Below are 14083 nucleotides of genomic sequence, written 5' to 3' on the forward strand. Positions count from 1 at the left end.
AGACAGTAGAGAAACATGGGTAGAGGCTTCTGTGTTTGTTTGTTTTGTTTTGGTACTGGGGATCAAACCAAGAGGTGCTTTAACACTGAGTCACATCCTCAGTCCCATATGCTTTTTATTTTGAGACAGGGTCTTACTAAGTTGCTTAGGGCCTAAGTTGCTGAGGCAGGCTTTGAACTCCCATCCTCCTGCATCAGCCTTCTGAGACACTGGGAGGCTTCTGCTTTTTAATGGTGCTGGGGATTGAACCCAGGACTATGCACGTGGTAGGCAAGCACTCTACCGCTAAACTACAATACAGTCACCCTTGTCGTCTTTAGAGACAAGATCAGTGAGCTACTTTATGGTTTCAGAGACCCCTACCAGATCCAAAGGACACTGTCAACTGTCACCTTGTTGCCAGTTGAATCAATACAGTTCAGGGATTCCCCAGTCAACCAAAAAGGAGAGTATAAATGAATAAATAAATAAATAACAAATAATTGGGAGCCATAGCAAAGAAAGGGGATTGAGCTCTTTGATCTTCATAAGTGGAGGAAACAGAGGAAGAGATTAGAAGTGCAGAAGCTTCAGGAATAAGTCATAATGAAGGTAAAAACAAAAGAATTTGGGTAAATTGTGAGCCCCATCTTGGGTGCCAGAAGAAATGTCACTGGAGGAGTCCCTGGAGAGGGGGACCTCAACTTAGAACAAGTGGGTTCTCAGCATCCATGAAGGAAGAGAATTTCAGCATGCCCCAGAGTCTCTGATATTTTAGAAAAGCAAACAAAGTTCCAGGGGGGACAGAGTCCCTCTTAAGAGGAAGATGGCAACCCCTGGGTGCAGGGTGTTAACACCTCAAGGAGACACGGGAGCAGGGGGCTGTACCACTGGTGTGTTGAGGGTGGGGTTACACAGTTCTGCACTCTCTCTCTCTCTTTTTTTTTTTTTTTTTTTTTTGCTACTTCTTCAGGTAAGGGCAGGCTCATGGAGATGGACTGGATTTCTGACAGAATGCTTGTTTTAATTTTCAAAAATACATAGGTTTTTTTCTGTATTCCAATGCACTGCTTCTTTTTATATTTTATATAATTGTTTTTGAGACAGGGTCTTGCTGGGTTGCTTAGGGCCTCACTTAGTTGCTGAGGCTGGCCTTGAACTTGCCATCCACCTGCCTCAATCTCTCGATTTACTTGGATGATAGGCATGTGTCCCTGTGCCCAGTGCCTGCTTCTTTTTTGAGAGGCAGAATATCTTTCCTTTTCTGATGTCCCATTTCCACCTCAGCAGCACTTACTTCATGAGAGGAAGCTGCACTGTGAACAGTGAAGCATCAACTACAGCGTTTGTATTGCCAAATGGGGAAAAAATTCCATGCCATTCAACAGAATCCTGTTAGCATATTTGAAGAAAAAAAAAAGTGTCTACTCCATAATTGCAGGCACCATCTACATTTATTAGATCTTTATTTCACCAGTTTTTATACTGTTCAGTTTGTGTTCTGTAAAGTTGTGGTGCCAGGTAACAGGGAAGCTACACAGACAAACCAGGATGGTGCAGAGAAATCTATGCTGTGATTTACCAAGAATGGGAAGTTCTAATTCTATTTCTGTATCCACTAGGGAGAATTTTGGCTTTCTGGTCTACTTATAGGTATAAAACTGTCACTCAGAAAAAGATGCTTTATTTTAAAAAGTTGCTTTGTTTTTTTATTTTTTTATTTGCTTGAATTAGTTGTACATACAGGATAACTGTACATTTTGATAGATCATACATAAATGGAGTATAATTGCTCAGTTTTCTGATTATACATATTGTAGGATCACATCACTCAGCAGTCATACAGGTACATGAGATAATACTGTCTGTTTCACTCTACTATCCTTTCTATCTTGATTTTGATCTTTTTTATGATTTATTATTGATATACAGCATGCCTATGTATCTGAAAGTACAGAACGATTTTTGTAATTTTATGGATTTTGTTAATTTATGGTTTTGTAATTTGTATTTTATGGTTTGTGTAATTTTATGGTTTTTGTTATTTGTTTGGTATGGGGAACTGAACTTAGTGTTAACTGACAACTAAGCTACATCGCAACCCTTTTGATATTTTGGTTTGAAACAGAACCTCGCTAAGTTGCCAAGGCTGTTCTTGAACTTGAGATTCTCCTGCCTGGACAAATGGAGTCTCTGGGGTTACAGATGTGCACCACCCATGTGCTCCTCTGTTAGTCCAGCTGTTAGTCTGTGTTTATGATGATTGACTTGACAAAGGCGAAAGGATCTGATGGTCAGCAGTCAGGGTCTTTTTGGCAATTTGTTTTGTTTGTATGACAGTTATTGGTTTACCCTGAGCTGTTTAATTTGGATATCCTTTGCTCAGAAACCCTTGTCAGAACATTTTCTCGCTAGAATTGAGTCTTCTTTCCTTCTGCCACTCCTCCCTTATACAAAGTCATCCTTTTCCTTTTTCATCTCTTTCTCCTGATCATTGCACCCTGGCCCCTTTTTATATAGGTACTGTATGAACACCTGATCACAAACAGGCCAGAGAGGTCCTTGTTCCCTTTAACCCAGCAGCGGGGAGGTGGCACAGGGAACAGTCCAGGATATGCAGCAGACTCACAGGGAAGTCTCTCAATAACATGCTCACTCCTGGGACAGAAGGAACCTCACTGACTTGCTGGAGAGACCCACAGGGGTGACTGCCCTGTGTACTGGTCCCCACCAGGCTTGTCTTGCAAATGAGCAGATAAACGTGAGACAGGGAGGGAGCTGGCCTTTGGGCAAGAGCTTTGGACGCAAGCCCACACACAGTATCTGACCTGATCCAAACCACAAGTTCTGTCATGCAGCTCAGAAGCCCTGGTAGTTTCAAGAGGAGGGGCACCTCCACCAGAAGGAAAAGCAGAAATTCAAGGAAGAAGAAGTGTTTGGAGAAAAGCCCCATCCGGTGCTCCAAGTGGTGTGATGTTTGATAATTATGGTGTCTCAATTTGCGAGCACTGACAAAATGGGGAACATTCACTTTCCCTCCCCTTCTCTCTCTCTCTCTCTCTCTATCTCTCTCCCCTCTCTCTCTCTCTCTCTCTCCCATTCTCTCTTTCCACCATGCCCTTGTGCCATGAGGTTTCTGCCCTGGAGCAGCTGAACCTGGATGAGGTCTCTGAAACCAGAGCCAATATTAACTTTTCCTCCCTTAATTGTTCAAGTCAGGTATTTTGGTCAACAGAATGAAAAACTCAAAATACACATGGGAAAATGATGTATTTTCTGAGTGGGAAAAGCAAGTTACAAAATAAAGCAATATAGAAAAGATAGCACTTTTTTTTTAAGTAAGAAGATACACATGTACATAGTCATAGGGAAAAAAATCTTCATTTTTAAAAAAAATGATTATAGGTCACTTAGATTCAGGGAGAGATATTCTAGTATTATAATAAATTTTTTTTTTTTTTTGGTGCTACTGGGGATTGAATTCAGGGTGGATCTACCACTGAGTTACATCACAAAACCTTATTGTTTTTCTTTTCATTTTTTAAATTATTTTTTAATTTTTTAAGTTGTACAGACAGCATTTTGATTCATTGTGCACAATTTTATTTTGAGCAGGGTCTCACTAAGTTGCTTAGGCTGGCCTCAAACTCGTGGCTTCCTGCCTTAGCCTCCTAAATTGCTAGGATTACAGGCAGGCACTGCTGCACCTAGTTGTAATATGTTTGTATTAAAATTTATAACAGATTGAATGTATCAATCATAATTATTATGAATGAGTAAAATTTAAAAAGGATAAAAATAACAAGAAAATATTGCCTGGTCCCACCAGCTGGCTCTTGACTTTTCATGTTCTCTAAGGTTTCTGTCTGTTCTGCACCCTCACACAATAACTACCAGAACATTGTTTCCCAGACAACCAGACAGCCTTAAAAATACTGCTCTAAGAACTAGGTCCAAGGGACCCACACCTCTAGTCCCAGACACTTGGAAGGCTGAGGCAGAAAGATCCAAATTGCAAGACCATGCTCAGCAAATGACCCTGTACCAAGATAAAGAAAAAGGGCGGGGGCTGGGGATGCCCCTGGATTCAAACCCCAGTATCAAAAGGAAAGAAAAAGCTAGATACAGCCTGGTACTCAGGCCTGGGGGAAGGTGTGGCAGGCCTGTCACCACCCGCGGCAACAATTGCGTGGGTATTTATCAGAGGTGGACTGGAATACTGAGCTACTTCTACTATCTTTCTCTTTAGTGCACTGCTTTCTTGCCTGCTTGCTTATTTTGAAGAAGAGAGGCTTGAGAGGAAGAGAAACTTTGAGAGGAAGATAGGCTTTGCTTATAGACAAAGTTTTAGGGAAAGACAGGCTTCTACGCTTATCAGAGATCTATTTCTTCTTAGAGTTCTGCTGCTTCTTCTCTCTGCTAGCTGCTTCTTCTTGCCTTCTGCTTACTGCCTGCTTATATTCCCTTCAGGAGGTGGAAGGCGGGACCACGCCAGTTGAGATCAGATAAGGAGCCAGCTGCCCTATCACAGCAAAGGTCAAAATGAGCAGGTCCGAGCAGGAGCACTCGGGAACACCTGTGCACACGTTGTTTGCATGGACTTCATTGAATATGGCCAATGATAAATCACCTGGGTGAGCTTATATTAATCAACCTCCTCACTGCCGATGTGATCAAAACAACCTCCGGCTGGCTGCCAGGTGCCATCCTGGCACAGTCCACATGGCACAGCCCCCAACAATTCCCCCTTCCTTATATGAAATGAAAATGAAGCTGGCAGGGATCGTGTCTGTCTTAGGTTCTGGGAATCAACATCCTGTCCTTACCCATCATCAAAGGATACCAAAGCAGAGTTGGCCCTTCTGTCTTAGGTTGGTACAGTGTTTTCCCATGGTTACCCATCTCTGACTACCGATCCAGCATACTAAGCCATATGTTGGGAGATTATTCCGCTTTATGGGTGGCCATGGCCTATTTTATGACCACATTATGAGCCTGTTGACTGGCTTTGAGGCATTTGTAAATGTGGAATAGAATTAACACAAGCATACCCAAGCTTATTAGTGTGAGACTTAAGAGTTCCCCAAATTTGGTAGCACATTGTGCTAGCCCATCTAATGCTCCTGTGATAAGTCCTCCTGGTTTGACTTCCACCTTAGTGGCATTTATGGTGAGAATTTGTTGTCAAAGTTTTGCTACTAGCTCATCAAATCTATCTGTCCATTGTTGTGTGATCTGTGAAGATAACTGTCTAGAGAGGTTTCCACTAGAAGTCACAAAAAGAAAAGGGAGAGCTAGGCACAGAGGAGTATATGAAAGAACAATTGTTTCACCCTTTCTACATATTTCAGTATTAACTCCGTTAACCTTTTGATCAGTGCACTTCCCTTTACTTATAGACCCTCCTTAAAGGTGAGGCACCAAAATGAGGGATTAGAAAGTGAGTTACACAGGAAGAAAATAAACAGCTTGCCTTACTGAGAAAAAGATGAAAACCAACTGAGTGGCTAAATCAGCTTATGAGTCCAGCCAATTCTAATTTGGGAATCACCTGAATGATGCAATCAATCACTAACAACAAAAAGATCTGTTACTCCTTAAACTCTACAAGGGCTATGACAGCTGCTTCCATTTCCACCAATTGAGCTGATTTTTGAGATGTAATCCAAATAATAGTATCTTGGTGAGTAACTACTGCAGCAGCACCATTAGGAGAAATATTCAGGGCCTTAGGAAAGGATTGTGTCAAGGAACCATCTGAATTCGTGATCTAACATTGTTCCCCTCTGAAGCTGCATACATTTGTGAGCCTTGAGTCGAAGAGCCCTGTGCCCTGTTTCTTAAATGATTTGGTAACATCTTGCCCTCAACATCAGTAACTAATTTGCATTCATTAGCCCAATGTTTTCCTTTTCTGCACTTTGGGCAAAGACCTGGAGGTTGAGGGGTCTTAGGTTTGTCGATAGCTGCTTCCTGGCCCTTGTTAGGGCATTGTCTCTTTGCCGCTGTATATATCTGTGTATACACTCCAGGATTATATTGATTTTGATTATCTCTTGAAGCGTATTGGCCTTCTCTTGTTAACATATCAACATTTCTATCAGAAAACTTTGCTACTGTGTTTCTGCAAGCAGTTTCAACAGCTATTTCTTGCCACTGAGCCCTCCAATTCAGATATTGTCCTCCAGATAACACTGCTCTGATTAGCTGTTTCCAATCAGTCATCACTGCCTCTTTAAAGTTTTTACGGGCAGGTTCCATGAATTTTGGGGTTCTTTGTATTAGGTTTAGCTTTCTCCTACATTTTTCCCTTGTTCTTAAACTTTCTGAGTAACTGTTTTCTAAGTCACTACCATGCAATTATTCCTCACTTTGTTCTCTTTAACAGTTCTTTTCTGTTGCTATTAGATCCTGTTTATGAAGATCCCCTTGTGGCACATTTAGCAGTTTTTCCTCTATAAACCCTGGGCTTATTTCTGCTAGAGTTTGAACATATGATCGTGCAGTGGTTTCCTATTTTCTAGTTCTTCCCCAGTGTTTCCTTCCTCCCCAGAACTTTCCTGTTTTTGGCTACCCCAGCTAACTTCCGCTTTAATCTCTTCCAGCACTTCTTCTCCTTCTTGTAATATATTTTTCACTCCTCCATTTTGAATTATCCTTTCAGCCTGATTCCATGATATTTCTGAACCCATCTTTTATTGTACAAAGGCCACACTAACAGCAGTACAAACACACAAACAATACAGAATACACACACTCTGGAGCTCCTTTATCATCCTCTTTATATTTCATCACCTGGCCAGCTATCCTGAGTGCCTAACTGCCTTAGAAAGACAGGGCCTCAGTTTACCTCGCTACTTAGAGCAAGACTCTTGAATTTGACAAACATAATCAACACAAAATACACGCATTATTGCACTTCACTGTCATGTCCTTTGTGACCTTTAGTTTTTGACCGACCCCATTTCTTTTTACTATACCTCGCCCGTAAACCACTCTGGCCAGAGACTCCTGAGAGGTTCTTACTTTCCCTGCTGTACCTCTTCCCAGAGGTGGACTTTGAATTTTCCCTCGCCCTATTCCTGCGAGGCACCTCAGTTTCCCCACGGTGCTGATTTCCCTTTTTCCCTTTCCCCGTATGCTCCCCATCCCCGTACGGGCCACCATTTGTCACTGTGTGCAGCAACAATTGCGTGGGTATTTATCAGAGGTGGACTGGAATACTGAGCTACTTCTACTATCTTTATCTTTAGTGTGCTGCTTTCTTTCTCACTTGCTTATTTAGAAGAAGAGAGGCTTTAGAGGAAGAGAAGCTTTGAGAGAAAGATAGGCTTTGCTTATAGAGAAAGTTTTAGGGAAAGTCAAGCTTCTATGCTTATCAGAGATCTATTTCTTCTTAGAGTTCTGCTGCTTCTTCTCTCTGCTAGCTGCTTCTTCTTGCCTTCTGCCTACTGCCCGCTTATATTCCCTGCAGGAGGCGGAGGGCGGGACCACGCCAGTTGAGATCAGATGAGGATCCAGCTGCCCTATCACAGCAAAGGTCAAAACGAGCAGGTCCGAGCAGGAGCACTCGGGAACACCTGTGCACACATTGTGTGCATGGACTTAATTGAAAACGGTCAATGAAAAATCACCTGGGTGTGCTTATATTAATCACCCTCCTCACTGCCGATGTGATCAAAATAACCTCCAACTGGCCGCCGGGCGCCATCCCGGCACAGCCCACATGGCACAGCCCCCAACACAGGCCCACAGTCCTGGTCCTTACTGTAAGGTTCTTCATGTCATCATCACCTTCCTCAGCTTAAATCCTGTTGTCTGACACCTGGGAGGCCAACACACTTGACCCTGGGCTGGGTGGGGCTCACACACCACATTCTCCTGAGAGTCCAGACTCGCTGAAGTTTGAAGATGTGCAATGAGAGAGGGTGGCCTCTGACTTCAGTGACTGCCCTGACTCCCCTGGCCACACCCAGCATTCTTGAGGGACAGAGGCATTTCTGCTTTTCTTATCCCTGCAGAAAGCATGCCTAGTGATTGACAGGTGGGGCAGGGGCCCTAGCCATCCCTGCATGCACAGGTCAGTCAGCCACACCTGAAGGACTGTCCTGGAGACCAAGGTACAATCTATACTGAGCTGAACATGGAAACTGCTTTACAAATAAGCCTGGTGAATTTGTGCAGTTTTAACAAGTAAAATCTCCAGGAGAGTGTCTACTATATAATTATTTTTTTCTTAAAGATTGTTTTCAGGATTGTTCCATGCAGAGGTTCAAACATGTGACCTCTTCAATATGGTGACAGGAGTCCTGCTCCAGCATTCAGTTTGGCTCCCTGCTCTCCCCGAATTTCTCCTTTACATCAGAGGTGGGACATTTCAACTTCAACACCTGAATATGCTGTGTGACCTCTGAATTTCCTCCGGGTAGTAGAAAGGATACTAACATGACCTGTTTGAGGAAGACAGTGTGGATCTGAAGGGGCTGAGACACTGGCACCCCGACCTTAAGTTGCAATGGGCAGGGGCCACCCCCACAGTCCCTGCACCTGGAGTAGTGTAAGGTGCCCCAAGAATTGTTGATGGAATGACTTCACTAAGACAATCTTATGGGGAAGTCAATGCCAACCCTTTCCTCTGTTCTTTCATTGCAGTAAGTGACCAATAAATATTTCTTTAATGAATGTATAAAAATGAACGAGCTTTTGGCAGGAGACGAAGGATGCAGGAATTATGTTCAAGGTGATTCTGTCACTTAACTTGCTCTTTGGGAATTAGAGGACCATTTCAGGGGCTGATGCAGTGAATTTAAATCAAGAAATAGTCTCTGAGTGGAAATAAAGGTAAGAAAGAAAGGCTTCCATACTTTCATATTTGTTTGGTCATTGAACAAATGTCTATTTATTATCTACTATGTGTCAAGTTCCAGGAGACAGAGTAGCCATGGAAGCAATAGGCTTTGAAAAGAGATGATTCTAAAAAATACAGTGAGGTACATAATAAAAATATTTTTTGAATTAGCCATAATCCTTCCCAGACAATCCTCAGTGACATTTAAAAAATAATGCATGTTTAGTCGTTACCTCTTACACTTGGGAGATACATTCCAAGATGCCCACTGGATATCTGAAAGCTTGAATGCTACTGAAATACAAATACTCTTGTACCCTATCCCTGTGATAATGTTTAATTTATAAATTAGGCAGCACAAACAACCTCACTCCTATGTTCCTTTCCATAGCCCCCCTATTCCCCAGGATGTCTTTAAAAGAAGAGCCAGGAACCCCCAAACACACCTCTCACTCTCCAGCTGATCCATATTCCCCATTGAGTGTGAATCTACTTTCCTGAATCAACCTGTCTGTGCCCCTTGGTGACACATGGTTATGCTAATTTTTCATCATGTGAGCCAAGCACCCTACTAGTCCTGAGTTCAGTTCCCCCTTCTCTCTAGGAACTCCTCAGGGCCTTCCCTGAAAATGTCTCTCCTCCCATAACAATATTATCTGAAACATTATCTCATAACCCTGCCATCTGGGCACCCAGCTGCTGAAAACCCAGTCTGCCTCTGTTCCTTTGACTGAATGAATATTTTGTTATTGTTTATGTGAGATGCAATCGTATGCCAGGTCATACCTCTATATGTGGTCATTAGCACTGTTTCCTAAATTTATAAGACGTCTAATGATGCTCTTTAATTTGGTCAGTGATGTTAACCTCTACAGACCTGTTAAAGGCAGAGTCACATGGTAATAGTTACCCTGTGGCACCAGGGATTCTGCATTTTACTTCTAAATTGAAAGCTAGGTTAGTATGTTAAGGACATTTGTGTAACTGTGATGCTAATTGCTACTGTCTTCTTTCAAAGTTCAATGTGTTTATGTTCTGCAATTGTACAAAGTTTCTAAAAAGTGAAGCTTAGGAGAACACTCTGTGTGTGTGTGTGTGTGTGTGTGTGTGTGTGTTAGTGGGTGTTAAACCCAGGGCACTCTACCACCGAGTCACATCCCTAGCCCCACCCTTTTCTCCAGATAGGGTCTTGTGAAGTTGCTTAGGGCTGAGGGCAGCCTCTAACTCGTGATCCTACCTCAGTCACCTGTGGCGCTGTGAGTACAGGCATGTGCCACCCCACCCAGCTTTAGGAGAACACTTTACCAAGCTGGTGTCTTCCAAATAAAAGTTGTTACTAGTGATGACCACTTTGAGCTTCTGTTTGTGTGCTCCTAATTGTTGGACTGAACACTGTGCAGTGCCTGGGGAAGCCTGCAGTGAGGTAAGGTCTCTAAAAGACAGAGGCCATGAGGGAAATGGGGAGGGGTTGGCCACTCCCCTTGCCTCCAGGAATCAGGAGAGGATCTGAGCAGTGATCCTGGTTGTGAGGTAAAGGAATGGACTCATAACACCTGAAGTCAGCCACCCGTACCGGGGGCAGGTATCTATCCTGTATAGTCCCATAGCCTGTGGGCCCAGCACTACGGGCATAAATGGAGTAGGCCAAACAACAAAGGAGCAAGGTAGGAATAAAATGGCCAAAGCCTCTGCAAGGACTCTTCCAGGTGCTTTCTTTGGGATTGACAAACTGTACCTGGGGCTTTTGCAGCCCGGGGTTGAACAATCGGCACATTGGGCAGGATCCCAGAGAGAAACTGGTTGACTAAGGAGACAAAATTGATGTGGGCTTTTTGGGGAAATCTGGGCTGGCCAGGAGCCTGGATGTGGTTGGAGGTGGCTTCCCTACTGGAGGGGTGGAGACCACCGTGTGTGTGAGCCCAGGGACACCCTGAACACACTAAGAGGGGTGTTGAAAGTGTTGGACGCAGCATCCAAAGTGGTCACTGCTGCAGGGCTGGCAAGGCCCTGCTGTGTCATTAATCTTAGCCACAGACTTGGAGCTAGCTGCTGGGTACTGTTCCCGGTACAGGAAGAGTCCAAACAGAGAGACGCCTGTTCAGAACCTACAGAGGAGCACATGCATGTCAAGATGTGCCCACAGGCTAGCCTAAGGATGAGACGATCCAGAGCCTGTACTAGGGTGCTGGTGACTAGTGAGAACTGGGGCTCTTGGATGTGGGACCCTCTTGGAGAGTCCACTAGTTTCAGTGACTCAGAAGTGGAAGTGGTGGATGAAGACATGGACAAAGCTGGACCACTAATGGCTCTCACAAGTGAGAGCCCCAGCGGGTGACCTGAACTGCTCCCTCCAGGAGGGGTGTTCACATCCTCCAGGAGACCACACCCCAGAGCCGGGGAGACGGGGGGACAAGTTCAGGCAGAGAATGAGGGCAAGTGCCTGCATGGTCACCCGTCTGTGGGACACCAGAGCTTCCTGGATGATGTGGAAAGTGGAATTATCTTGAGTGAGTTTAGTGACTGCCCACCTGCCTGATGCCAGTGGCTTCACCCATTACCGCTGATGACAGCGGGGTCATGACTACTTTGGCTGCTTCATGACACTCACAATACGTGACCAAATCCAGGAGGTTTTCTGGGCCTGAGGCATCTTCATATGGGAAGGCTAACCACAGACATCGTGGTCCCGAGCTCTACAAATGAAAACCTTTCATTATGTCGCTGACATTCTTCTCTAGGCCAAATCTCTCACTGAGGCTGTGCCCATGCTTACGACTCACTTGCAAGGGAGAAGGTGGCTGTGAAACCTAACAAAGCAGGGCCCTGGCTGATGGGTGAAATTCTTGGGACTGTTTGGTCCAGTAGGACAAAGTTGTACCTCACTTTCCAACACAGTAAAGCAAATACAACAATTTGTGCAGCTTCTGCGTAATGGGAGGGCTATCATCCCTCATCTGGCTCAGTATTGAGACTCCTATATGATTTGTACAGGAGGGGAAAATATGGGACTGGACTGGCCAGTATACTGAGGCATTTAATCAGGCCAGATGAACAATAAAACAGTCACAAATCCTTGGGACACTAGACACATTGAAACCTGCTGAACTTACCATCCCGGTCTCTCGGGACAGCTTTGGATGGGGCTCATGGCAGTGAACTAAAGGACATAAGACCCCACTGGATCTTGGTCATAGTCACAGAAGGGGGAAGAAGACTGTTGTAGCTTGTAGGAAGATAACCGTGTGCCACTTAGGCTGTCTTTCTTGCTACAGAGCCCATCACCAGAGAGGCACCGGTCAAGGTTGCACAAGTGGCAAAGATGAGATGACTGGAGAAAGTCCAGCAGAAGAAATTGTCACTTGGTTACAATGCAGATTAAAGCTATCAGGCAAAAGACCATGTGGGCAGCTGTGACATGCTGGAGACTGTCCATGAACAGGTCTGGCTCTGCTGCTGTTTGGTAGAATGGTCTTGCCTACCTGCAGTCTGCCTGCAATGACTGGAAGCTGTCAGGGGCATATCAAGCAAGGTGATCCCCTCCTCAGCCATGGCAGAGGCCTTCTCCCATTATCACAAGGGACCAAATATGCACTGGCTTGTGTGGACGAGTTCCAGGCTTGATGAGAGCCTTCCCCCAAAAAAGAAATCAAAAGGCAACTAGTAAGGGACTGGTCCAGCACAGTGGCATGTGTGATTGAGAGTGACCACAGGTGATTGAGAGTGACCAGGGAACCCCTCTCATAGGCCAGGAAATACCACAGTGGGCTCAAGACCAGGGCAAACAATGGATTTCTGACCTGCCACACCCAACAGGAGCAGGATTAGCTGAAGGGATGAACAGGCTGGAACAAGCCTGGGGACTGACAGGGACTCTGCAAGGCTGGAGTGCTCTCCTGCCTACAGCGTGAGGACCCTCAGAATCCCAGACAGCCATGGCCTGGGGCCCTTTCTGTGTCAGGTCACCTGGGGCCCCTTAAGGCTACAGACAGAGGACATTTCCAGTGAGCATTTTCTTTTCATATATATATATATGTAGTTTTAGATGGACACGATATCTTTATTTTTTTTATTTTTATATGGTGCTAAGGATCCAACGCAGTGACTCACCCATGTTAGGCAAGTGCTCTACCTCTCAGCCACCACCCCAGTCCCACTGAGCATTTTCGTAAACCAGCCTGGGGCACAAGCGACAACTTCCTGCTGCTGTCTCCTCAAAACGACACACTGGAGACATGAAGCACTGAATGTACAAGTTAGCCCTGGGCGGGTAGTTTGCTGTCATGAACCCCAGAGAGGGAGAGTGGGTAAACTTCCAAGTGAAGTCTTGGAACCTTGCATTCATAGGTCCAGGTGTTGTGACTCTCCCATGTCATCACCTGAGAAATGCCAGCATGGGCTTATTATGGTCTGGGTGCATGACCAAGGTGTCTGGATCTCTCCAACCCGGAGGGGCAGTAGCTGAACAAGGCCTGGCACACAGGATGGCAGCCCTCAGGGTTGCTGCTTTATTAATCCCTGGGCTCCCTGCGCGCTGTCTCCCGGAGCTGGATGGCAGTATTGGTGCAGGGCAAACACCCACCACACTCCCCACAGGTCTGCAACAAGGAGTCTTCTCCTGAGCTATAAGACAGTAAGGAATGCTGCGTCCTGCACCAGCCAGACGGACACTTGGGGCTGCTCAGAACTGCGGTGTCCCCAGCTTGCGGGCTTCCCTGTGGAGCCCAACCCGCAGAGGGGACCAAATGGACTCGGATAGAGCAGATGTGGACGGAAACCCCGCATAACTGGCGCTATGACCCCATGTCTAAGCAAACTGTGCGCCCCAGTCACAGATGCTCTCCCAGGGACTAGGGCGCTTCCTGCTTTTGCTGCAGGATGAAGGCAGGTGCCAGAGCCCTGTGAGGGACAAAAGTGGCTCCCGAGACATAGAAGGTGGAGGGTCGTGGAAAACACCAGTCAGCGTCTCCGAGTGTCTCTTCTCTCACTGAGAGAAGGTCTGAAAACAGGTGCAAGGAGGAACATGGGGGAGAGGCGGCCACGACCCTTTCTCCATTTCTTAGGAGAGGGTCTAAACAGGGACTGTGGCTGCAAAGTGGAGGGATACACTCATGAAACATCTGAAAAAAGCCACCTGTGCATGGGGCACGCCACCTGTCCTGTAAAACTCCCAGCTTGTGTGCGGGGTCGTTCCTCCAATATATCACAACTGCCAAGGCAGAGAATTAAGGAATAAAACATCCCAAACATCTCCACGGA

The sequence above is a fragment of the Sciurus carolinensis genome, chromosome 16 (assembly GCF_902686445.1).
Source record: "Sciurus carolinensis chromosome 16, mSciCar1.2, whole genome shotgun sequence".
Lineage (NCBI taxonomy): Eukaryota > Metazoa > Chordata > Mammalia > Rodentia > Sciuridae > Sciurus > Sciurus carolinensis.